At 45.7% G+C, this 27,933-nt stretch overlaps 3 non-coding genes across 3 annotated transcripts; all 3 read right to left on the minus strand.

Moving 5' to 3' along the window:
• Window positions 1-3,405: 3,405 nt before the first annotated feature.
• LOC138360564 (5S ribosomal RNA) lies at window positions 3,406-3,524 on the minus strand. The gene has a single exon (XR_011226477.1). It is a non-coding gene; the product is annotated as a 5S ribosomal RNA (ribosomal RNA).
• Window positions 3,525-11,623: 8,099 nt separating this feature from the next.
• On the minus strand, window positions 11,624-11,742 carry LOC138360565 (5S ribosomal RNA). Its single transcript, XR_011226478.1, has one exon. It is a non-coding gene; the product is annotated as a 5S ribosomal RNA (ribosomal RNA).
• A 15,681-nt stretch (window positions 11,743-27,423) lies between these two features.
• On the minus strand, window positions 27,424-27,542 carry LOC138360566 (5S ribosomal RNA). The gene has a single exon (XR_011226479.1). It is a non-coding gene; the product is annotated as a 5S ribosomal RNA (ribosomal RNA).
• Between the last annotated feature and the right edge of the window lie 391 nt (window positions 27,543-27,933).

Genomic DNA, 27,933 nt, shown 5'->3' on the forward strand with positions numbered 1-27,933 from the left:
GGAACGCTTGTTGTAGTGGGCCAGGCGAGAAGCCTCGGCGGCGATGCGCTCGAAGATGTCGTTCACGAACGAGTTCATGATCGACATGGCTTTGGAAGAGATACCAGTGTCGGGGTGGACCTGCTTCAGCACTTTGTAGATGTAGATGCTGTAGCTCTCCTTCCTCCTGCGCTTCTTTTTCTTATCGCCCTTGGCAATGGCCTTCTGGGCCTTTCCGGCCTTCTTGGCAGCCTTTCCAGATGCCTTGGGTGGCATGATGATGCTCGTGCTGGCTGGCGTTGCGATACAATAATGAACTTTTGCGCGAGGCGAGCTTTCCTTTTATATCCCGCTCGCGACTCAGCTCAGAGCGGGTCGCGTGGCGGAGCGCGCTGATTGGTCAGTGGCGGGCTCCCTTGATCCTGAGCGGGGTATATAACACGAAGCTCGATCTGCGGGGCGGCATAAAACCACCACAAACCCACAACAGCAGCAGCAATGTCAGGACGCGGCAAGGGAGGCAAAGTGAAGGGCAAGTCAAAGTCTCGCTCCAGCAGGGCCGGACTTCAGTTCCCCGTGGGCAGAATTCACCGTCTGCTGCGTAAGGGCAACTACGCCGAACGCGTCGGTGCTGGCGCTCCTGTCTACCTGGCAGCCGTCATGGAATACCTCGCTGCCGAAGTTCTGGAGCTCGCCGGTAACGCCGCACGTGACAACAAGAAGACCCGTATCATCCCACGTCACTTGCAGTTGGCCATCCGCAACGACGAAGAACTCAACAAACTTCTGTCTGGCGTAACCATTGCACAGGGAGGTGTTCTTCCAAACATTCAGGCAGTTCTTTTGCCAAAGAAGACAGAGAAGAAGTAAGCACTTCTGCCACCCACCACGACAAATACCATAACCAGGCTCCATCCGGAGCCACACACACTTTAATAGAGAGATTCAAGTAGACAATCAACTTTCAAACATTAATAATAACATTTATATTGATTTCATTTGGAATGTGTACATAACAAACAAACAAACAAAACAAAATTATAGGGGATATTCAGCATCACTTGGAATATTAACCAATCATATAAATCCAATATATATTTTATATTTTACTTTAAGCGAGGAATTCATATTCTATCAATTTTTAATCATACAAATGAACAAAAGCAATTCTTCACTAGACGTAACGAATGAATAAATGATCAAGGTTTTAATGTGTTTCATGAATAAATATATATATATATATATATATATATATATATATATATATATATATATATATATATATATATATATATATAATATAATATAATATAATATATTATAATACTTGTGAACCAAAATATGTTTGAGCAGCAGCGATCGTGCCATTGGCCGAAGTGCAACAATTCAAATAATTTAAAGGGCCTGCTCGGGTATATAAGAGAGGCTGGGAGACTGGGGCCCGTGGTGGGTGATGGGTGATGAGTGATGGTGTGGTGTGGTGTGGTGTTGTTAAGAGTTGATTTACGGCCAGCCAGCCAGCTGCAGCCAAGGCAGGGCAGGGCAAGGCAAGGCAAGGCAAGGCAAGGCAAGGCAATAACAGGACAGGACAGCCAAGGCAAGGCAAGGCAAGGCAAGGCAAGGCAAGGCAAGCAGGCGGGCGGGCGGGCGGGCATCGGGCAGCCAGCCAGCCAGCCAGCCAGCCAGCCAGCCAGCCAGCCAGCCAGCAGCCAGCCAGCCAGCCAGCCAGCCAGCCAGGCAGGCAGGCAGGCAGGCAGGCAGGCAGCCAGGCAGCCAGCCAGTCAGCCAACCAGCCAGCCAGCCAGCCAGCCAGCCAGGCAGGCAGGCAGCCAGCCAGCCAGCCACTCCCACTTTGTATTTATATGCATTCAATTTATATTCAAACATTATATATGTTAAGGGCCTAGTTTTAGTGTTTATTTTAAAAATGACAAACATCGAGTCGTTTTACCAGTCCTTTAGCGTTAACGGTGATGCATTTTAAAACTGAACAGAAATCACCTTTTCTGGATATATCAAATATCGAATTCGCTTAATGTGCCTACAATTCAATCATTCAAAAAATACATAATTTACATCATGCCTTTTCATAGAACAGACAATAAGATTTGAGACAATAAGAACTTTAGTTTTATAACTAAAGTTGCACAATTATACCAACTCTATGGTGGCTGGGTGGTAAGGTGTGTGGCTGGTGTTTTGGAAGTCGCGAGTTCAAACGACCCAATGGGAGTACTTTTTTTTTTTTTTTTATGCCATACAATCTTCCTAGTACTATTATGTAGGTGTGTGTGTGTGTGTTTTTATTCATTCTTTGGTTTTATAGATGACATACATATTGACTCCTTTTACCGGTCCTTAATTAGGCTCTGGGGAAGCAATGGTGGTGGTGGTGGTGGTGGTGCATTTAAAACTAAACCAAAAATCACCAGTTCTGGACGCGTCAAATATCATATCCGCTTAATGTGTCTACAACCTAATTACTTAAAACTACACTATTTAATTCATTCATATCACGTGCATATTGGTCATTATGCTCATACAACCGACATAACAATTTATTTTCATTATTAGAATCATACATTTCATCAAGTAATACAGATACAAAGAGATTTTCTTTCTGAGAAGACCGTTAGTATTGGCTGGCTGGCAGGCAGGCAGGCAGGCATTTGAGGGTTATTATTTCGCCTGTTGATTGGGGGGAGGGTTGATGTGTTAGGGGGTTTTCGGTTAGGTGTGGTGGTGGTGATTGGTGGTGATTGGTGGTGGTGGTGATTGGTGGTGATTGGTGGTGAGTAGTGGTGGTGGTGGTGGTGGTGGTGGTAGTAGGTGGGAGGGGGGGGGGGGGAAGGGGAATGATGGTCTGTGGATTCCTTCTCCGTACCCCTTACATATAAGCAAAAACATGCCTTCCTGTGGGTATAGAAACATTAACACAAATTATATCAGTAACTGATATTGTAGCCTTTTAAACAGAAAAGATTTGTACATACAAATACTTTTAAATTATCATTTATTTGTGGAAATGGCATTTACGTCATTAAATTGATACCTCAGCATCAAGTGTCCTGCAGTGGTCCAGTGGTAAAGTGTATATAAGTGATGCGTATTCTTGGAGTTGCGAGTTCAAACCCGGATTAAGCTATATATATATATATATATATATATATATATATATATATATATATATATATATATATATATATATATATATACAACATGTTTTGTTTTGGTTGTTTGTTTTTGTATAAAGCCTCACACACTATATTAAGCGAGTTTGTTTTAAACATGACATACATATTAATTCATTTTACCAGGCCTTATTCCACACAACTCCGTGAATTTCCCGTGGAGCCAGCCAGCCAGCCAGCCAGCCATTCAAACAAAAACAAACGAAACAAAACAAAACAAAACAAAAAACATTATTGCCAACAGCATTTGGTGTTCCCAGGCGGTCACCCATCCAAGTACTAACCAAACCCAACGTTGCTTAACTTCGCTGATCGGACGAGAAGCGGTGTTCTCAACGTGGTATGGCCGTTGGCATGAGACTGCCTACACATTGTGGCTAATAACCAACTCTTTTTAGTCATCACGGCAGGATACGGACCTTCTTGTGGTGTCTTAATGGTAATTGTATCCTAACATATTTTTGTCTCCTTGGCATGGATATTTAACATCGTTTATTCAGTCTTGGGTTTATGTTCTTTCGCCATTTACAGACATTTTACATCTACCTACTTCCTCAGCCTACCCTGCCAATTTCTAATGAATTTGTGGATTTTCTTTTGTAATACATACATGTGTGTGCTCATCTGCTCTTCAGTTTTTATGATATTTGTCTCATCTGTCCTGCTTTATGATACTTTTACAAAGAACATGAACAAATGCTTCTATTTTAGAGAAGATATGGGATCCAGGTTTCGGAGCCGTAAAACCAACCGTCGTGATTGGTGGACGAGTTGCCAGGTTGCAGCTTCTGTACCGTGCCGGCACATAAATAGGTTCGGCTCAAGCGGCGGCAGCATCATTCCCCCGTGACTGTCTGAGCGTCTCTCATCACCTTGGTTATCTCATCATCATCATGGTAGAAGCAAAGCCTACCAAGAAGGCTGCGGCTGCTGCTGCTGTGGTGGCCACCACCAGGAAACCTCGCGTCCAGGTTGCTCACCCGAAAACTAGTCAAATGGTTCTAGCCGCGGTCGCAGCACTCAAAGACCGTAAGGGCTCGTCTCTACAAGCAATCAAGAAGTACGTTGTTGCCAACAACAAAGTCGAGGCTGCCAAGATCGCCATTTACATCCGAAGATTTCTCAAGAAAGCAGTGGCTGACGGCATTCTTGTTCAGACCAAGGGAAGTGGAGCTAGTGGATCATTCAAGCTGGCCGTAGCAGAGAAGAGGGCCGTTCTAACTCCCAAGAAAGCCACCACAACCAAGAAACCATCTACAGCAGCAAAGAAGGCCGTGGTAACTCCCAAGAAAGCCGCCACAAGCAACAAACCACCTACAGCCTTGAAAAAGAAGCAGCAGCAGCAGCAGCTTGTTGTTGGGAACAAAAAGCCCAAAATAAAGAGAGCTTCAAAATCTCCCAAACCACCCAAGGCAAAGAAAGCTGTCAAGAAAACAACAAAGGCAAAATAAACGACGACATGCAAGCAGCATGAATACACATGACAATAAACATCCAGGCCTCCCCCCTCAGTGGAGGGGCCTCATATGATTCCAAAAAGAGTTTAGTTTTGTAGACAAATAAATCATTACTTTTGGGGTAGATTTACTCTGTATATTATATATATATATATATATATATATATATATATATATATATATATATATATATATATATATATATATATATATATATATACACACATACATGGGTGAGGTGATATGGTACCAAAGTTTTTGGTGAGGTGATTGACATTTACACAAGATAAAACACGAACCAATGGGAATAAAAACATAAGAATGGAAGTAACTGCAGAAGGCCTATTGGCCCATAACACAAGCACTTCCTCTTGATGCTTCTATATTGGTTCGGAGTCTTGAAGCTATAATATATATATATATATATATATATATATATATATATATATATATATATATATATATATATATATATATATATATATATATATATATATATATGCACACAAAACTAAATAGTCTTGTTAGACAAATTGCCCCTATTAGAGGCAAGTTGACTAACAAGCCGAATGACTGCAATTGTTTTGAATTTGAGTTAAATCTAACATAGAAATGTAATCAAACCTAACCTAACCTATGCTAACCCAAGCTAAGCTAACCTAACCTAACCTAAGCTAACCCAAGCTAAGCTAAGCTAACCTAACCTAACCTAACCTAACCTAACCTAAGCTAAGCTAACCTAACCTAACCTAACCTAACCTAACCTAACCCAGCAATTCATGATCTTAATATAATACTGTTAATTGGATAAACCAATTTGGAAAGAAATGTTCGAAAATAACAAAATTAACTGTGCTTGTTAGGAAAATTGGGCCTTGCATACTTGTCCCAATAGTGTGGTTCTCGCTTTTAGGTACGACATAAACGTATACCTAAGTTGAGAGAGAAAAAGATTCGCACTCAAACATGCATATCGATTGCCAGTCCTGAATTCTGGGTAGATATTCGTGTCCTCCCTTTTCATTTACCATCATTTGGATACTATCAAAACAGCTCTGAGAAGGATAAAATGAATAAAACGGGTAGCTCACTCATGTAAAAAGGAAGAGTTGGGAAAGATCTCTCTCTCTCTCTCTCTCCCCCTCACCCCCCCCCCCCCCCCACCAATGATCCTGCTCTGCTAGTATATAACGTAACAAACCTTCCCCCCCCCCCTCCCTCCCCAATCAGAGTCCCTTTAAGCATGCGAGGATAAAAAATAGATTTCATAAGACCCAATGTGCTAGCTGATATCAAAACAATTTATGTTATCGTCTATTAAGCCCTTCAGTAAAAAAGTATAGGGACCTAATTAGGTCCCGTTTTGAGGTGGTGGTGGGTGGAATCGATGGATTAGCCAAGCTCTTATCCGCCGAATCCGTAGAGGGTACGACCCTGGCGCTTCAGAGCGTACACCACGTCCATGGCAGTGACGGTCTTCCTCTTGGCGTGTTCCGTGTAGGTTACAGCATCACGGATGACGTTCTCGAGGAACACCTTCAGGACGCCACGGGTCTCTTCGTAGATGAGACCCGAAATACGCTTCACGCCGCCACGACGAGCTAAGCGACGAATAGCGGGCTTGGTGATGCCCTGGATGTTGTCACGTAGCACCTTACGATGACGCTTGGCGCCACCCTTTCCGAGTCCCTTGCCTCCCTTGCCGCGTCCAGTCATGGTGTTGAAGTTGTGTGAATCGAATTGACGAATGCCCGCACGATTTCCCGACTATATCCCATCAAGCGGACGTACTAGTAGCATTGCAACTCCTGCCTGCCCTTACTTTACGCTTGTGGTCGAGTAGACACGGCTTTCTCACAACGCTTTCAAAACTGCAGTTGCCTACTCGTCTGTTTCACGTCCCTGTGAAATGACTTTTGCACAAATCCAAAAAATAGAGCAAAATCAGCGATAATAGTGATTGAGGTGAGCCGCCTGTTGGCTGCAGCCAGAGGAAGGAGGGGAGGGGCAACGGGGTGACGTAGGCGAGTCGAGCAGCCAATGGCGCTCGAGCAAGCGCCTCGAGACGGCGTATATAAGCAAAAATTTTTCGGCGCCGGCCATCACAAACCACAGTTGTTCACCATGGCTCGCACCAAGCAGACTGCTCGCAAGTCCACGGGAGGCAAGGCTCCTCGTAAGCAGCTGGCCACCAAGGCAGCACGCAAGTCTGCTCCTGCCACAGGGGGTGTGAAGAAGCCTCACCGTTACAGGCCCGGAACGGTCGCCCTGCGTGAGATCCGTCGTTACCAGAAGAGCACCGAGTTGCTCATCAGGAAACTTCCCTTCCAGCGTCTGGTGCGCGAGATTGCCCAGGACTTCAAGACCGATCTTCGCTTCCAGTCGTCTGCCGTCATGGCTTTACAGGAGGCATCCGAGGCTTACCTGGTCGGTCTCTTCGAGGACACTAACCTCTGTGCCATCCACGCCAAGCGTGTCACCATCATGCCAAAGGACATTCAGCTTGCTCGCCGTATCCGTGGAGAGCGTGCATAAGCTAAATCGACCACCCTAGTATACACCAAACTCGGCCCTTCTCAGGGCCAAAATATCCTTCTAAGGAGATTTCAGACATTCCTAGCATAATTTAGGTGTCATACATACATGTGATATCAATAAATCAAGTCATTTGTAGTACAACCTGTTCTCTTACAAACAAAACGCCGTCGCTTTTCACTCTTATGCACTGTCAAGGATCACCCCCCCCCCCAAAATAAAAATTGTCATACTGTACTAGAAATAAAAGCAGCTTGTATAAGTGACATATACTGTCCAGTCCTGTTTTATTCTGTTTTCGGTCCTCTGGCTTAATCTGTTAAGTTAGGAGATGACATTTTAAATTAACCGTTTTCTTGACATTTTCAAACCTAAGAGGGTGGCCTGCATAGTAATCCTAATGTGGAACATAACAATGAATCTCTAATCTCTAGAAAAAAGATACCGAGTGCTTATATGTGTTGAGAGAGAGAGAGAGAGAGAGAGAGAGAGAGAGAGAGAGAGAGAGAGAGAGAGAGAGAGAGAGAGAGAGAGAGAGAGAGAGAGAGAGAGAGAGACACACAGACAGACAGACAAGACAGACAAGACAGACAGACAGACAGACAGACAGACAGACAGACAGACAGACAGACAGACAGGCAGGCAGGCAGGCAGACAGACAGACAGACAGACAGACAGACAGACAGACAGACACTGAGAGAGAGAAACACACACAGACAGTTTCATAAATATTCTCATTTTATAGCTATTTGCTTTCAGTGACAGAGGTTTTTGTTATAATAGTATTGGTGTCTAACACTCACAATCTCTTTAGAAATTAAAGTGTGGCTCCAATGGAGCCGAGTTTGTTGGTTTGAGGCCAAGCCACCACCACAGGGCAGTAAGTAAGCCGTTTACTTGGAGGAGGTGTACTTGGTGACGGCCTTAGTGCCCTCAGAGACGGCGTGCTTGGCCAGTTCTCCGGGCAACAGGAGCCTTACAGCCGTCTGGATCTCCCGACTGGTAATGGTGGAACGCTTGTTGTAGTGGGCCAGGCGAGAAGCCTCGGCGGCGATGCGCTCGAAGATGTCGTTCACGAACGAGTTCATGATCGACATGGCTTTGGAAGAGATACCAGTGTCGGGGTGGACCTGCTTCAGCACTTTGTAGATGTAGATGCTGTAGCTCTCCTTCCTCCTGCGCTTCTTTTTCTTATCGCCCTTGGCAATGGCCTTCTGGGCCTTTCCGGCCTTCTTGGCAGCCTTTCCAGATGCCTTGGGTGGCATGATGATGCTCGTGCTGGCTGGCGTTGCGATACAATAATGAACTTTTGCGCGAGGCGAGCTTTCCTTTTATATCCCGCTCGCGACTCAGCTCAGAGCGGGTCGCGTGGCGGAGCGCGCTGATTGGTCAGTGGCGGGCTCCCTTGATCCTGAGCGGGGTATATAACACGAAGCTCGATCTGCGGGGCGGCATAAAACCACCACAAACCCACAACAGCAGCAGCAATGTCAGGACGCGGCAAGGGAGGCAAAGTGAAGGGCAAGTCAAAGTCTCGCTCCAGCAGGGCCGGACTTCAGTTCCCCGTGGGCAGAATTCACCGTCTGCTGCGTAAGGGCAACTACGCCGAACGCGTCGGTGCTGGCGCTCCTGTCTACCTGGCAGCCGTCATGGAATACCTCGCTGCCGAAGTTCTGGAGCTCGCCGGTAACGCCGCACGTGACAACAAGAAGACCCGTATCATCCCACGTCACTTGCAGTTGGCCATCCGCAACGACGAAGAACTCAACAAACTTCTGTCTGGCGTAACCATTGCACAGGGAGGTGTTCTTCCAAACATTCAGGCAGTTCTTTTGCCAAAGAAGACAGAGAAGAAGTAAGCACTTCTGCCACCCACCACGACAAATACCATAACCAGGCTCCATCCGGAGCCACACACACTTTAATAGAGAGATTCAAGTAGACAATCAACTTTCAAACATTAATAATAACATTTATATTGATTTCATTTGGAATGTGTACATAACAAACAAACAAACAAAACAAAATTATAGGGGATATTCAGCATCACTTGGAATATTAACCAATCATATAAATCCAATATATATTTTATATTTTACTTTAAGCGAGGAATTCATATTCTATCAATTTTTAATCATACAAATGAACAAAAGCAATTCTTCACTAGACGTAACGAATGAATAAATGATCAAGGTTTTAATGTGTTTCATGAATAAATATATATATATATATATATATATATATATATATATATATATATATATATATATATATATATATATATATATATATATATATATATATATATATATATATAATATAATATAATATATTATAATACTTGTGAACCAGAATATGTTTGAGCAGCAGCGATCGTGCCATTGGCCGAAGTGCAACAATTCAAATAATTTAAAGGGCCTGCTCGGGTATATAAGAGAGGCTGGGAGACTGGGGCCGGTGGTGGGTGATGGGTGATGAGTGATGGTGTGGTGTGGTGTGGTGTTGTTAAGAGTTGATTTACGGCCAGCCAGCCAGCTGCAGCCAAGGCAGGGCAGGGCAAGGCAAGGCAAGGCAAGGCAAGGCAAGGCAATAACAGGACAGGACAGCCAAGGCAAGGCAAGGCAAGGCAAGGCAAGGCAAGGCAAGCAGGCGGGCGGGCGGGCGGGCGGGCGGGCGGGCGGGCGGGCGGGCGGGCAGCCAGCCAGCCAGCCAGCCAGCCAGCCAGCCAGCCAGCCAGCCAGGCAGGCAGGCAGGCAGGCAGGCAGGCAGGCAGGCAGGCAGGCAGGCAGGCAGGCAGCCAGGCAGCCAGCCAGTCAGCCAACCAGCCAGCCAGCCAGCCAGCCAGCCAGGCAGGCAGGCAGCCAGCCAGCCAGCCACTCCCACTTTGTATTTATATGCATTCAATTTATATTCAAACATTATATATGTTAAGGGCCTAGTTTTAGTGTTTATTTTAAAAATGACAAACATCGAGTCGTTTTTACCAGTCCTTTAGCGTTAACGGTGATGCATTTTAAAACTGAACAGAAATCACCTTTTCTGGATATATCAAATATCGAATCCGCTTAATGTGCCTACAATTCAATCATTCAAAAAATACATAATTTACATCATGCCTTTTCATAGAACAGACAATAAGATTTGAGACAATAAGAACTTTAGTTTTATAACTAAAGTTGCACAATTATACCAACTCTATGGTGGCTGGGTGGTAAGGTGTGTGGCTGGTGTTTTGGAAGTCGCGAGTTCAAACGACCCAATGGGAGTACTTTTTTTTTTTTTTTATGCCATACAATCTTCCTAGTACTATTATGTAGGTGTGTGTGTGTGTGTTTTTATTCATTCTTTGGTTTTATAGATGACATACATATTGACTCCTTTTACCGGTCCTTAATTAGGCTCTGGGGAAGCAATGGTGGTGGTGGTGGTGGTGGTGCATTTAAAACTAAACCAAAAATCACCAGTTCTGGACGCGTCAAATATCATATCCGCTTAATGTGTCTACAACCTAATTACTTAAAACTACACTATTTAATTCATTCATATCACGTGCATATTGGTCATTATGCTCATACAACCGACATAACAATTTATTTTCATTATTAGAATCATACATTTCATCAAGTAATACAGATACAAAGAGATTTTCTTTCTGAGAAGACCGTTAGTATTGGCTGGCTGGCAGGCAGGCAGGCAGGCATTTGAGGGTTATTATTTCGCCTGTTGATTGGGGGGAGGGTTGATGTGTTAGGGGGTTTTCGGTTAGGTGTGGTGGTGGTGATTGGTGGTGATTGGTGGTGGTGGTGATTGGTGGTGATTGGTGGTGAGTAGTGGTGGTGGTGGTGGTGGTGGTGGTAGTAGGTGGGAGGGGGGGGGGGGGGAAGGGGAATGATGGTCTGTGGATTCCTTCTCCGTACCCCTTACATATAAGCAAAAACATGCCTTCCTGTGGGTATAGAAACATTAACACAAATTATATCAGTAACTGATATTGTAGCCTTTTAAACAGAAAAGATTTGTACATACAAATACTTTTAAATTATCATTTATTTGTGGAAATGGCATTTACGTCATTAAATTGATACCTCAGCATCAAGTGTCCTGCAGTGGTCCAGTGGTAAAGTGTATATAAGTGATGCGTATTCTTGGAGTTGCGAGTTCAAACCCGGATTAAGCTATATATATATATATATATATATATATATATATATATATATATATATATATATATATATATATATATATATATACAACATGTTTTGTTTTGGTTGTTTGTTTTTGTATAAAGCCTCACACACTATATTAAGCGAGTTTGTTTTAAACATGACATACATATTAATTCATTTTACCAGGCCTTATTCCACACAACTCCGTGAATTTCCCGTGGAGCCAGCCAGCCAGCCAGCCAGCCATTCAAACAAAAACAAACGAAACAAAACAAAACAAAACAAAAAACATTATTGCCAACAGCATTTGGTGTTCCCAGGCGGTCACCCATCCAAGTACTAACCAAACCCAACGTTGCTTAACTTCGCTGATCGGACGAGAAGCGGTGTTCTCAACGTGGTATGGCCGTTGGCATGAGACTGCCTACACATTGTGGCTAATAACCAACTCTTTTTAGTCATCACGGCAGGATACGGACCTTCTTGTGGTGTCTTAATGGTAATTGTATCCTAACATATTTTTGTCTCCTTGGCATGGATATTTAACATCGTTTATTCAGTCTTGGGTTTATGTTCTTTCGCCATTTACAGACATTTTACATCTACCTACTTCCTCAGCCTACCCTGCCAATTTCTAATGAATTTGTGGATTTTCTTTTGTAATACATACATGTGTGTGCTCATCTGCTCTTCAGTTTTTATGATATTTGTCTCATCTGTCCTGCTTTATGATACTTTTACAAAGAACATGAACAAATGCTTCTATTTTAGAGAAGATATGGGATCCAGGTTTCGGAGCCGTAAAACCAACCGTCGTGATTGGTGGACGAGTTGCCAGGTTGCAGCTTCTGTACCGTGCCGGCACATAAATAGGTTCGGCTCAAGCGGCGGCAGCATCATTCCCCCGTGACTGTCTGAGCGTCTCTCATCACCTTGGTTATCTCATCATCATCATGGTAGAAGCAAAGCCTACCAAGAAGGCTGCGGCTGCTGCTGCTGTGGTGGCCACCACCAGGAAACCTCGCGTCCAGGTTGCTCACCCGAAAACTAGTCAAATGGTTCTAGCCGCGGTCGCAGCACTCAAAGACCGTAAGGGCTCGTCTCTACAAGCAATCAAGAAGTACGTTGTTGCCAACAACAAAGTCGAGGCTGCCAAGATCGCCATTTACATCCGAAGATTTCTCAAGAAAGCAGTGGCTGACGGCATTCTTGTTCAGACCAAGGGAAGTGGAGCTAGTGGATCATTCAAGCTGGCCGTAGCAGAGAAGAGGGCCGTTCTAACTCCCAAGAAAGCCACCACAACCAAGAAACCATCTACAGCAGCAAAGAAGGCCGTGGTAACTCCCAAGAAAGCCGCCACAAGCAACAAACCACCTACAGCCTTGAAAAAGAAGCAGCAGCAGCAGCAGCTTGTTGTTGGGAACAAAAAGCCCAAAATAAAGAGAGCTTCAAAATCTCCCAAACCACCCAAGGCAAAGAAAGCTGTCAAGAAAACAACAAAGGCAAAATAAACGACGACATGCAAGCAGCATGAATACACATGACAATAAACATCCAGGCCTCCCCCCTCAGTGGAGGGGCCTCATATGATTCCAAAAAGAGTTTAGTTTTGTAGACAAATAAATCATTACTTTTGGGGTAGATTTACTCTGTATATTATATATATATATATATATATATATATATATATATATATATATATATATATATATATATATATATATATATATATATATATATATATATATATATATATATATACACACATACATGGGTGAGGTGATATGGTACCAAAGTTTTTGGTGAGGTGATTGACATTTACACAAGATAAAACACGAACCAATGGGAATAAAAACATAAGAATGGAAGTAACTGCAGAAGGCCTATTGGCCCATAACACAAGCACTTCCTCTTGATGCTTCTATATTGGTTCGGAGTCTTGAAGCTATAATATATATATATATATATATATATATATATATATATATATATATATATATATATATATATATATATATATATATATATATATATATGCACACAAAACTAAATAGTCTTGTTAGACAAATTGCCCCTATTAGAGGCAAGTTGACTAACAAGCCGAATGACTGCAATTGTTTTGAATTTGAGTTAAATCTAACATAGAAATGTAATCAAACCTAACCTAACCTATGCTAACCCAAGCTAAGCTAACCTAACCTAACCTAAGCTAACCCAAGCTAAGCTAAGCTAACCTAACCTAACCTAACCTAACCTAACCTAAGCTAAGCTAACCTAACCTAACCTAACCTAACCTAACCTAACCTAACCCAGCAATTCATGATCTTAATATAATACTGTTAATTGGATAAACCAATTTGGAAAGAAATGTTCGAAAATAACAAAATTAACTGTGCTTGTTAGGAAAATTGGGCCTTGCATACTTGTCCCAATAGTGTGGTTCTCGCTTTTAGGTACGACATAAACGTATACCTAAGTTGAGAGAGAAAAAGATTCGCACTCAAACATGCATATCGATTGCCAGTCCTGAATTCTGGTAGATATTCGTGTCCTCCCTTTTCATTTACCATCATTTGGATACTATCAAAACAGCTCTGAGAAGGATAAAATGAATAAAACGGGTAGCTCACTCATGTAAAAAGGAAGAGTTGGGAAAGATCTCTCTCTCTCTCTCTCTCCCCCTCACCCCCCCCCCCCCCACCAATGATCCTGCTCTGCTAGTATATAACGTAACAAACCTTCCCCCCCCCCCCTCCCTCCCCAATCAGAGTCCCTTTAAGCATGCGAGGATAAAAAATAGATTTCATAAGACCCAATGTGCTAGCTGATATCAAAACAATTTATGTTATCGTCTATTAAGCCCTTCAGTAAAAAAGTCATAGGGACCTAATTAGGTCCCGTTTTGAGGTGGTGGTGTATGGAATCGATGGATTAGCCAAGCTCTTATCCGCCGAATCCGTAGAGGGTACGACCCTGGCGCTTCAGAGCGTACACCACGTCCATGGCAGTGACGGTCTTCCTCTTGGCGTGTTCCGTGTAGGTTACAGCATCACGGATGACGTTCTCGAGGAACACCTTCAGGACGCCACGGGTCTCTTCGTAGATGAGACCCGAAATACGCTTCACGCCGCCACGACGAGCTAAGCGACGAAATAGCGGGCTTGGTGATGCCTGGATGTTGTCACGTAGCACCTTACGATGACGCTTGGCGCCACCCTTTCCGAGTCCCTTGCCTCCCTTGCCGCGTCAGTCATGGTGTTGAAGTTGTGTGAATCGAATTGACGAATGCGAATCGAATCGAATTAAATATAGGACAAGATACCCTTCGGTGAGCTTTGAAGTGGGTATAGGTGAAGAATAGCTTGGGTGAGAGGAAGCGTCGGAGTTGTAGAGATAGAGCCAGGGCTAGACCCAGCTGCGCGGCTGAATATGAGGCTACTTGAACACCTGGTCGGCTTAGGCTTGGCTGGCAGGGTCCCGAGGGAGGGGCGGCGGTGTGAGGTCTTCTTTCCTCATGACGTGTGGAGTCTTCTTTCTTCTTAGGATTTGAAGTCTTCTTTCTTCTTTGAAGCTGAAGTCTTCTTTCTTCTTTGAAGCTGGAGTCTTCCGTCTTCTGTCTTGCACGTTGGTCCGCTCCGAAGCTTGCAGGGGTTCCACCACCTCAAAACGAGCAAAATTAGGTCCCTATACCCCTAAAGAGGGGGGGGGGGAAGGCGGCTACCTTCGGGCGAGTCTGGTGTTGAAGCTAGGCTTGTTATTCTTCCTTGTTCTCTTGCGTGGAGTTTGGTCTGTTGGCGTGCTTGGTGAAGGTGTGGGTCTTGTCACTACTTTATATTCGTTCAGTTCTTCTCTTGCTGCTCGCCATACGCTGTTGTACATCAGGGTTTTCATGTCAGTTACTACCCTGGTAACAGTTTCCTCGCCGTTTCTGTGTTTTTTCGTTATTGTTCGTGCTTCCACGTCCAGGATTGACAATGGTTCTTCTGTGTCCTTGGGGTCGTGAATCAGGAATCTGCGTGGGGATCGCAGACCATCTAGGCTTACTGGGGAGACCGATTCATTGTCGAATTCTGACAATTCGCAGCCGTCTCCGTCCTCGTGTTCATATACTGGGTCCCGCAGTGGTACGTGGAATTCTTGCATTCTCGGGTCGGTGTTTTCTTCGACAAAACTCATGACAGTAGTGTATGGGTTGAACATTTTCGGGGCTGCTATGCTGGTAGTCACTTCGGGTTCAGGTGCGATGACAGTTGCTGGTTCAGCAGATGTTGAGATCGGTTGAGAAGCCGTCGGGGTGCTGTCGTTTGCCGTAGTCGGGTTTGCAGGAGTGGCTGGTGTAGGGTTGGCCTCTGTTGTAGTAGAGCGGGAGGTGAACATGGCCTCTGGTATCACAAACGATGGTAGGTTGTTCTCCTTGTACAGTTCCTTCAGTAATTCATAACGTAGTCTGAGATCTTCGCCTGAGAGCGCCGTTGCGAAGTGTATCAGGGCTGCAACAGTGCTATCAGGGGTGGCTGCAGGCGGCGTGAGTGAGGACGGCTGGCTGGCTGGGTTGAGAGGTGTTGTCTGTGACCTTGAGTGGCTGGCGCGGGAGCTGCTGGTCCAGTAGTTGAGTTGTGCGCCGCTCGCGGCGCCACTTGTCGGGAGTGCTGGGAAGGCTTCTGCTTGAATGTTGAAAGATTTCATTCTTGGAGTAGGATTTCGAGGTCTGGCGTCGATCATTTTCGCTATTTCTTCCTGCCTGGTGGGGCAGTCTTGAGAGACGGCTGTGTGTTCTCCGTTGCAAAGTAGACAGCGCTTGCTGGTGGCTGTGCAGGTCCTGTGATGGTGTTCTCCAGTACAAATGCTGCATTTCTGCAGCCTGTTTGGGCACTTCTGGGCGTAGTGGGTGTATTGATAACACCGAAAACATTGACGGAGGCGGAAGTAACGCTGCCTGGTGATCTGGTGGGGTGTGCAGGCCACTCCACAGCATCTGAGTCCGTTGTCGGCCGCGAGAGTAGCCTCTGCTGGAGTCTTGAGGGTGACTTTGAGGGTTGGCCTCCCGCTTTCACCCTGCTGGATGAGGTGGGCCGAGATGGCTGTGAGAGACCGGTTCAGAGCGTTTATGCTCTTCACGATCTCAGTGATGGGCTGTTCGGCGATGATGGCACTCACTCTGTGGATGAATACCGTTCTTATAGCCTGGAACTGGAGGGGAGGCAGGAGTGTTAGCCCCTTTGCCTCGAGTGCAGTGGTCGACGTTGTGGTAAAAAGGGCTTCTAGTGCAGCTGCACTACTGAAGAGAATTTGGGGTCCCTTAACGTCCATAACGACGTCGATGGGTGCTACCCCAGAGGTCGAGGTCAGTAGCTCCATGATCTCGGCCTTGTTAAAAGTGGTGTCGGTTCCTCGGAACCGCACCTTCACTCTGAAAAGCATGATGCCTATGCAGGCACCACGCTAGAAATCAGGAGGGAAGCGCTCACGTTGCTGCTCAATATTTACCCACCCGGCAGTGCTAGGTGCAAGCTTCCTCTCCTGCTTGATGTATGTGAGACGAATGCCCGCACGATTTCCCGACTATATCCCATCAAGCGGACGTACTAGTAGCATTGCAACTCCTGCCTGCCCTTACTTTACGCTTGTGGTCGAGTAGACACGGCTTTCTCACAACGCTTTCAAAACTGCAGTTGCCTACTCGTCTGTTTCACGTCCCTGTGAAATGACTTTTGCACAAATCCAAAAAATAGAGCAAAATCAGCGATAATAGTGATTGAGGTGAGCCGCCTGTTGGCTGCAGCCAGAGGAAGGAGGGGAGGGGCAACGGGGTGACGTAGGCGAGTCGAGCAGCCAATGGCGCTCGAGCAAGCGCCTCGAGACGGCGTATATAAGCAAAAATTTTTCGGCGCCGGCCATCACAAACCACAGTTGTTCACCATGGCTCGCACCAAGCAGACTGCTCGCAAGTCCACGGGAGGCAAGGCTCCTCGTAAGCAGCTGGCCACCAAGGCAGCACGCAAGTCTGCTCCTGCCACAGGGGGTGTGAAGAAGCCTCACCGTTACAGGCCCGGAACGGTCGCCCTGCGTGAGATCCGTCGTTACCAGAAGAGCACCGAGTTGCTCATCAGGAAACTTCCCTTCCAGCGTCTGGTGCGCGAGATTGCCCAGGACTTCAAGACCGATCTTCGCTTCCAGTCGTCTGCCGTCATGGCTTTACAGGAGGCATCCGAGGCTTACCTGGTCGGTCTCTTCGAGGACACTAACCTCTGTGCCATCCACGCCAAGCGTGTCACCATCATGCCAAAGGACATTCAGCTTGCTCGCCGTATCCGTGGAGAGCGTGCATAAGCTAAATCGACCACCCTAGTATACACCAAACTCGGCCCTTCTCAGGGCCAAAATATCCTTCTAAGGAGATTTCAGACATTCCTAGCATAATTTAGGTGTCATACATACATGTGATATCAATAAATCAAGTCATTTGTAGTACAACCTGTTCTCTTACAAACAAAACGCCGTCGCTTTTCACTCTTATGCACTGTCAAGGATCACCCCCCCCCCCAAAATAAAAATTGTCATACTGTACTAGAAATAAAAGCAGCTTGTATAAGTGACATATACTGTCCAGTCCTGTTTTATTCTGTTTTCGGTCCTCTGGCTTAATCTGTTAAGTTAGGAGATGACATTTTAAATTAACCGTTTTCTTGACATTTTCAAACCTAAGAGGGTGGCCTGCATAGTAATCCTAATGTGGAACATAACAATGAATCTCTAATCTCTAGAAAAAAGATACCGAGTGCTTATATGTGTTGAGAGAGAGAGAGAGAGAGAGAGAGAGAGAGAGAGAGAGAGAGAGAGAGAGAGAGAGAGAGAGAGAGAGAGAGAGAGAGAGAGAGAGAGAGAGACACACACAGACAGACAGACAAGACAGACAAGACAGACAGACAGACAGACAGACAGACAGACAGACAGACAGGCAGGCAGGCAGCAGACAGACAGACAGACAGACAGACAGACAGACACTGAGAGAGAGAAACACACACAGACAGTTTCATAAATATTCTCATTTTATAGCTATTTGCTTTCAGTGACAGAGGTTTTTGTTATAATAGTATTGGTGTCTAACACTCACAATCTCTTTAGAAATTAAAGTGTGGCTCCAATGGAGCCGAGTTTGTTGGTTTGAGGCCAAGCCACCACCACAGGGCAGTAAGTAAGCCGTTTACTTGGAGGAGGTGTACTTGGTGACGGCCTTAGTGCCCTCAGAGACGGCGTGCTTGGCCAGTTCTCCGGGCAACAGGAGCCTTACAGCCGTCTGGATCTCCCGACTGGTAATGGTGGAACGCTTGTTGTAGTGGGCCAGGCGAGAAGCCTCGGCGGCGATGCGCTCGAAGATGTCGTTCACGAACGAGTTCATGATCGACATGGCTTTGGAAGAGATACCAGTGTCGGGGTGGACCTGCTTCAGCACTTTGTAGATGTAGATGCTGTAGCTCTCCTTCCTCCTGCGCTTCTTTTTCTTATCGCCCTTGGCAATGGCCTTCTGGGCCTTTCCGGCCTTCTTGGCAGCCTTTCCAGATGCCTTGGGTGGCATGATGATGCTCGTGCTGGCTGGCGTTGCGATACAATAATGAACTTTTGCGCGAGGCGAGCTTTCCTTTTATATCCCGCTCGCGACTCAGCTCAGAGCGGGTCGCGTGGCGGAGCGCGCTGATTGGTCAGTGGCGGGCTCCCTTGATCCTGAGCGGGGTATATAACACGAAGCTCGATCTGCGGGGCGGCATAATCATAGAATTAAGGAGTGGATAAGGCTGTCTTTCTAAACTGTTTCTACCTCTTGTATTTCGCCATTCCAAACGATCATTCCCGAGCGGTAGCCAAAACCGGGTTCTTGAAATTCTTGCGGAGGTTTGATCGGGCATCTAACAGCCTTGTAGCAGGCTTAGGCTATCGATAGGTTCAATTACCACCTTGTCTAGTAGCTCTAGTTGCCTAGCAACTAGAAGTTAGAGGCCTCGGCCTAACTAACACCCACCATCCACTTAGTCTACCTGGACACTTCACAGCACCCACCATAGTATAGATTAGATTAGGCTGCCTGGCCCACCAAGCTATGGCGACCAAAGTCAGATTCACAGACGAATCTGGCCGGGGTCGTACCCCAGCCCAACTACTTGAGGTGGTCTACGAGGTCACCCAGATTACCTACAAAAATGTGTACAAAATAACGAATGGAGCCATCTTGTTGGTACCCAATGCAAACCTCCCAGACCTCCTTTCGTCAGACACCATGAACAAACTAAGGGAGAAGAATATCACTGTCTACCCCCCTGCCGAATTCCAAGCCCAACGCACCATCTTTGTACATAGGATCCATGACATCATCATGGATCACTCAAATGATGAAATAATTGCAGAAATAGAGAGGAAAAACAGGGATGTCAAAATACTTCAGGCCCACAGATTCACAACCCAACGCAACAACCAAGTACTGAAACTTACTCTGGCTTCACCGGAGCAAGCAACGCAAGTCTGCACACAAGGCCTTTCTGCATTTGGCATCATGGCTGAACCTGACAAAATCAACCCACAGAGGTTTTACAAGCTCAAGCAATGCTTCAAATGCTTTCAGTACGACCACTATTCCAATGCATGTAACAATGGAACCCCCAAGTGCAGCAGGTGCACAGGGGAACACAGCTACAGGGAATGCACAAACCCTACACCCAAATGTGCTCTATGCAATGGTCCACACATTGCAATCTCGCATCTTTGTCCTCGCAGGCAAGAGGCAATCAAGCAACTGCATGAAACGGAGACAGCAGCCCGCCAACAGGCAGCTATTACCATCCCTGCCCCTCCTCCACCAGTAAATGCCTGGGGCATCCCTAACCAACAACAGGCCCAGTCGGTGGCCCAAGGGGACACCAAAGCACCCAGCACCCCCATAACCCCACTGTTATTCCAGAACAAACCCAGAATCAAACACAACAGGCCCCAACACCTAACTCTCTTGCAACAAACCCCGATCCCAAGCCCAGCTTAGGGGCCGAACTCCTAACATTTGCTCAAATCCAATTTCCAGACAACCCAGTGAAGCTCCTAGGTTTCTGGAACTCACTTAGGAAAGACAATGGCCTACCCCCTGTCCATATGTCCGAGGACTCGCTTGCCTACTTGACTCCTAGCATCACAACAACCGCCGGCCAGGCCCAAGCACAACCCAACAACCCCAACCCTAGTACTCCTCGCCCCCAGGCCTCTACCAACGCCCAGGAGACTCCAAACTCCCTGAACAACCCCGGCCCCTCCACCCCGACATTCTGGGAAACACCTATGTCCACCCTTCCTGGAACACTCCCACATCAGATCGCCCTCCAAGCTCTCACAAACTCCCTTGCCATACGGAACCCCATCCGGGGCACTAGGAAATTTCGCTTCAAACACCGCAGCCCCACAACAATATATTCCACACAACGCTGTACCAAGAGGCCTAGGACCAACACCTACAGCCGAACCCCATCCCCTGTGGACGGAGCAAGGGCAAGCAACCCCCACAACTCTTCACCAGAGAGCGACTCTAGCACCACGGATGTCGACATCATGAACAGCAGTGACACCGAAGACCCCCCAATGGCACAGCAACGTATGGGAAACCCCAACCCCAACCAATCCCCGACCGGAACCAGGAACAAGATACCTGACTCAACAGCTTTACCCCCCTCCTCCACAAACAGAAGCGACCAAACCGAATGTAATAACATTGGCACTACAACCAAACAATCACTTCCGTCTCATAGTCAATAATGGGGATCACAATCCTTCAGGTGAACATCAGACATTACTTCAACAACAGATACCTTCTCACTCTGGAGGTAGCCAGACTTAACCCAGATGTCGTCTTACTCAATGAAACAGCGGCCAGACAAGACCAGCACATCTCCATCTGGGGATATTCCACCAGGGAAGTCAACAGGGGTAGGTACAGTGGGGTGGCAATACTAATAAGAAGAGGGCTCTCCTACCGCCCCATCCTCATAGAAGACGACAACTTTCTTGCAATAGAACTCACCACTTCACACGGCCCCCTCATTGTCTGCACCGCATATCTACCACCTAGACTGGCCTACCTCCCCTCCATCCCTCTGAACAAGCTGCTCGACAGGAACCTCCCCACTATCATCGCAGGAGACCTGAATGCCCACCATCAGGCCTTATTCAACGCTCCTGACAGGCCAGACCTCAAGGGCAGGCAGCTCTTCAATCTAATGCAAAACCGGGACCTCTCCTTCCAAGGCCCCCACTTTAAGACGTTCTTTGCGGGCAACCATAGGGGCACCCCTGACATAGTGCTGACCAACAGAGATTGTGACCTGTTCCACTGCAGAGTAACCCCAGGCAAGAACGTGGGGTCGGATCACATCCCTGTGGTCACATCCCTCCAAGCAACCCCCTTCAGATATGTGGCACCATCCAGGCCCAGATTGGAAACCATACGTGCCCGTGACTATGACACCTTCCTTGCTGGCGACCCCATCCTTGAGTTCGACAACCTCCCAACCCAAACAATCGACCAAGCAGTAAACACCATCCACAACCGGATCCAGCTTGCAACCGAGGCCACTTGTGAAATATCCACCACTAGGACTTACCACCAATATAAGCCGACCCGAGAAATCAGAGGCAAAATGAATGTGTACCAGCGAGCCTGCCAAAGCCACTACCAAACAGGCCAGCCACCAGCGTTGACCCTACAAACACTCAGAAGGGAAACCATAGACCTTACGCTGACCCACAAGAGCCACATTTGGAGAACCCTAGTGAGACAGGCCAACCAGTACAAAAGGGAGCCGGGAACTTTCTGGCGCAAGATCAGACAGCTCCTGGGATCGGTTAACCCCAGCCTCACCCACCTTGTACACACATTCCTTGACGAAGATGAAGAGGAGCAACAAGAAAAAATGGAAGACCCGCAGGATCAGGCTGACCTCATGGGCGCAGTTTGGAAAAAGACACTCACAGCTTCAAACAGCAGAGCCTTCAACAACACTCACTTTGAACGTGTCAACCAATGGACAACAGAAAATGCCGCCTCCCTTAACAGCACCCCTCTGATTGACCTGACAACCCTAGAAGACGACCACCCTTTAACAAGACCCATAACTATGCTAGAGATGAGAGGAGTCATCAAAAACACCAGAGATAAGGCCCCAGGACCATCAGGGATCAAAGCGCTGCAGATCAAACTTCTACCAGGCAATCTTATGCAATCCATACTCAACCTATTCAACGCTATGCTGGCATCGGGTCACATTCCTGTAGCATTCAAGTCAGCCAAGATGATATTCATTCCCAAACCCAAGAAAGACCCCCACCAACCTGGCAACTACCGACCAATCTCACTCTTAGACTCAATAGGCAAGTGCTTTGAAAAAATCATGTCAAACCGCCTTAATTACTACATGGAGTACAACAACCTCTTCACAGAAAAGCAGTTTGGCTTTCGAGCACATAGATCAACCCAGCACGCAATTAACATCATCTACGACGCCTTAAGCTCAATTCGCAAGCAAAAACAGGTAGCCTTGATTGCGACGAGGGACGTACACAAGGCCTTCGACAGCCTGTGGCACGATGGTCTGGTGTACAAACTAGCAGACTTACCAGCGCAAAACTGGACCCTCCTCAGGCTGATCAGTAATTTCCTTAAGAATAGGCAAGTTACCCCCAGCTTCAAGGCAAACGAGGCCGCAGCCTTCACCCCAACAGCTGGAGTCCCCCAAGGATCATGCTTGAGCCCGGTTCTCTTCAACATCTTTGTAAATGACCTGCCCCAACCAGAGTATAGGGACACCATTATCGTGCAATTTGCGGACGACGTAACGCACGTAATAACATCTAACCCTAGCAGCCAAGCGGCCAAACATGCAACTGCAACCCGTAAGGCAAACGTAGAACTAGCAAGGACTGCTAACTGGGAAAGGAAATGGAGGATCACCACTAACCCAGAAAAGATTCAATTAAGCACTGTCGGCTGTATGGCCTTCTCAATTGAAAATGAGGGGGGAATAAGAATCAGGGGTGAACCCATAGCCATCTCAAACTCCAACACAGTGCTCGGTTACAACTTCAACAGGCTTCTCAACTCCTCCCAGTACGTATCCCAGAAGACAGCGATGGCCCGGGGCTCACTGGCGAGGCTCTTCCGTTTCAACCAAGCCCCATCCCACATCAAGCTCCACCTGTACAGAATGATCATAAGGCCTAGCTTGGAATACCCATACGTTCCCCTGAACCTCACCAACAAATCCAACATGTTGAAGATTCAACGAGTACAAAACAAAGCACTTCGCTTTGCAGAGGGCCTGACTCTGAGTGACAGGGTGAGAACCGACCTGATCCATGAGACGCTCAACATGAAGCCAATGAACATTAGGCTCAGCTACCTGGCCAGAAGACAGCTGTACCGTATGAAGAACATGTATGTCCCAGACCCAGAAGATCCCTTCGTAGCAGAAAACACCACCAGCGACTACGAGATCCACGAACCACCACACAGAACCAGAAGAATCACTCTCCAACAAAAAGTGATCAGACATATCCATGATGAGGCCTTCCCAAGCCCTCAGATACTAAGCGGTCTGCCAGACGATCCAGATGAGTGGCCCATCCCGGACCCAATCTACACCAAATGAAGAATAAAGAAAGAAAGAAAAAAAAAAATATAAATAATAAAAAAAAAAAAAAAAAAAAAAAATAATAATAATAAATAAAAAAAAAAAAAAAAAAAAAAAAAAAAAAAAAAAAAAAAAAAAAATATATATAAATAAAACACCTACAAAAAAATATAAAACCAAAAAACCATTTGTCGTGGCGTCAGAAGTGTAACTACCCTGATGTTTCTAAGATTAGCCTCCTTCAGCCAACTCCATCGGCTCTAGTGCTTTAGGACACCAACAAGGTCACAAACACTAGCCCCCCCAGCCAATGTACTGACAACCCAACATAACACACACGCAAACAAACAACACATACAAAAATGTCAACCCATGGTGGACAGGCCACCGAACTTTCAAACCTCCTCTCTCTCGACACCCGCATCCTCTTCCTGAATTTCATCTCCCCATCCCTCTACCTCCCCCATCCTTTCCATTCCCTATGGACATCAAAGCAAAAGGCGGCATAAAACCACCACAAACCCACAACAGCAGCAGCAATGTCAGGACGCGGCAAGGGAGGCAAAGTGAAGGGCAAGTCAAAGTCTCGCTCCAGCAGGGCCGGACTTCAGTTCCCCGTGGGCAGAATTCACCGTCTGCTGCGTAAGGGCAACTACGCCGAACGCGTCGGTGCTGGCGCTCCTGTCTACCTGGCAGCCGTCATGGAATACCTCGCTGCCGAAGTTCTGGAGCTCGCCGGTAACGCCGCACGTGACAACAAGAAGACCCGTATCATCCCACGTCACTTGCAGTTGGCCATCCGCAACGACGAAGAACTCAACAAACTTCTGTCTGGCGTAACCATTGCACAGGGAGGTGTTCTTCCAAACATTCAGGCAGTTCTTTTGCCAAAGAAGACAGAGAAGAAGTAAGCACTTCTGCCACCCACCACGACAAATACCATAACCAGGCTCCATCCGGAGCCACACACACTTTAATAGAGAGATTCAAGTAGACAATCAACTTTCAAACATTAATAATAACATTTATATTGATTTCATTTGGAATGTGTACATAACAAACAAACAAACAAAACAAAATTATAGGGGATATTCAGCATCACTTGGAATATTAACCAATCATATAAATCCAATATATATTTTATATTTTACTTTAAGCGAGGAATTCATATTCTATCAATTTTTAATCATACAAATGAACAAAAGCAATTCTTCACTAGACGTAACGAATGAATAAATGATCAAGGTTTTAATGTGTTTCATGAATAATAATATATATATATATATATATATATATATATATATATATATATATATATATATAATATATATATATATATAATATAATATAATATATTATAATACTTGTGAACCAGAATATGTTTGAGCAGCAGCGATCGTGCCATTGGCCGAAGTGCAACAATTCAAATAATTTAAAGGGCCTGCTCGGGTATATAAGAGAGGCTGGGAGACTGGGGCCGGTGGTGGGTGATGGGTGATGAGTGATGGTGTGGTGTGGTGTGGTGTTGTTAAGAGTTGATTTACGGCCAGCCAGCCAGCTGCAGCCAAGGCAGGGCAGGGCAAGGCAAGGCAAGGCAAGGCAAGGCAAGGCAATAACAGGACAGGACAGCCAAGGCAAGGCAAGGCAAGGCAAGGCAAGGCAAGGCAAGCAGGCGGGCGGGCGGGCGGGCGGGCGGGCGGGCGGGCGGGCAGCCAGCCAGCCAGCCAGCCAGCCAGCCAGCCAGCCAGCCAGCCAGCCAGGCAGGCAGGCAGGCAGGCAGGCAGGCAGGCAGGCAGGCAGCCAGGCAGCCAGCCAGTCAGCCAACCAGCCAGCCAGCCAGCCAGCCAGCCAGGCAGGCAGGCAGCCAGCCAGCCAGCCACTCCCACTTTGTATTTATATGCATTCAATTTATATTCAAACATTATATATGTTAAGGGCCTAGTTTTAGTGTTTATTTTAAAAATGACAAACATCGAGTCGTTTTACCAGTCCTTTAGCGTTAACGGTGATGCATTTTAAAACTGAACAGAAATCACCTTTTCTGGATATATCAAATATCGAATCCGCTTAATGTGCCTACAATTCAATCATTCAAAAAATACATAATTTACATCATGCCTTTTCATAGAACAGACAATAAGATTTGAGACAATAAGAACTTTAGTTTTATAACTAAAGTTGCACAATTATACCAACTCTATGGTGGCTGGGTGGTAAGGTGTGTGGCTGGTGTTTTGGAAGTCGCGAGTTCAAACGACCCAATGGGAGTACTTTTTTTTTTTTTTTATGCCATACAATCTTCCTAGTACTATTATGTAGGTGTGTGTGTGTGTGTTTTTATTCATTCTTTGGTTTTATAGATGACATACATATTGACTCCTTTTACCGGTCCTTAATTAGGCTCTGGGGAAGCAATGGTGGTGGTGGTGGTGGTGCATTTAAAACTAAACCAAAAATCACCAGTTCTGGACGCGTCAAATATCATATCCGCTTAATGTGTCTACAACCTAATTACTTAAAACTACACTATTTAATTCATTCATATCACGTGCATATTGGTCATTATGCTCATACAACCGACATAACAATTTATTTTCATTATTAGAATCATACATTTCATCAAGTAATACAGATACAAAGAGATTTTCTTTCTGAGAAGACCGTTAGTATTGGCTGGCTGGCAGGCAGGCAGGCAGGCATTTGAGGGTTATTATTTCGCCTGTTGATTGGGGGGAGGGTTGATGTGTTAGGGGGTTTTCGGTTAGGTGTGGTGGTGGTGATTGGTGGTGATTGGTGGTGGTGGTGATTGGTGGTGATTGGTGGTGAGTAGTGGTGGTGGTGGTGGTGGTGGTGGTAGTAGGTGGGAGGGGGGGGGGGGGGGGGAATGATGGTCTGTGGATTCCTTCTCCGTACCCCTTACATATAAGCAAAAACATGCCTTCCTGTGGGTATAGAAACATTAACACAAATTATATCAGTAACTGATATTGTAGCCTTTTAAACAGAAAAGATTTGTACATACAAATACTTTTAAATTATCATTTATTTGTGGAAATGGCATTTACGTCATTAAATTGATACCTCAGCATCAAGTGTCCTGCAGTGGTCCAGTGGTAAAGTGTATATAAGTGATGCGTATTCTTGGAGTTGCGAGTTCAAACCCGGATTAAGCTATATATATATATATATATATATATATATATATATATATATATATATATATATATATACAACATGTTTTGTTTTGGTTGTTTGTTTTTGTATAAAGCCTCACACACTATATTAAGCGAGTTTGTTTTAAACATGACATACATATTAATTCATTTTACCAGGCCTTATTCCACACAACTCCGTGAATTTCCCGTGGAGCCAGCCAGCCAGCCAGCCATTCAAACAAAAACAAACGAAACAAAACAAAACAAAACAAAAAAATTATTGCCAACAGCATTTGGTGTTCCCAGGCGGTCACCCATCCAAGTACTAACCAAACCCAACGTTGCTTAACTTCGCTGATCGGACGAGAAGCGGTGTTCTCAACGTGGTATGGCCGTTGGCATGAGACTGCCTACACATTGTGGCTAATAACCAACTCTTTTTAGTCATCACGGCAGGATACGGACCTTCTTGTGGTGTCTTAATGGTAATTGTATCCTAACATATTTTTGTCTCCTTGGCATGGATATTTAACATCGTTTATTCAGTCTTGGGTTTATGTTCTTTCGCCATTTACAGACATTTTACATCTACCTACTTCCTCAGCCTACCCTGCCAATTTCTAATGAATTTGTGGATTTTCTTTTGTAATACATACATGTGTGTGCTCATCTGCTCTTCAGTTTTTATGATATTTGTCTCATCTGTCCTGCTTTATGATACTTTTACAAAGAACATGAACAAATGCTTCTATTTTAGAGAAGATATGGGATCCAGGTTTCGGAGCCGTAAA

This window comes from Procambarus clarkii, unplaced genomic scaffold (assembly GCF_040958095.1).
Source record: "Procambarus clarkii isolate CNS0578487 unplaced genomic scaffold, FALCON_Pclarkii_2.0 HiC_scaffold_115, whole genome shotgun sequence".
In the NCBI taxonomy this organism is placed as follows: Eukaryota; Metazoa; Arthropoda; class Malacostraca; order Decapoda; family Cambaridae; genus Procambarus; species Procambarus clarkii.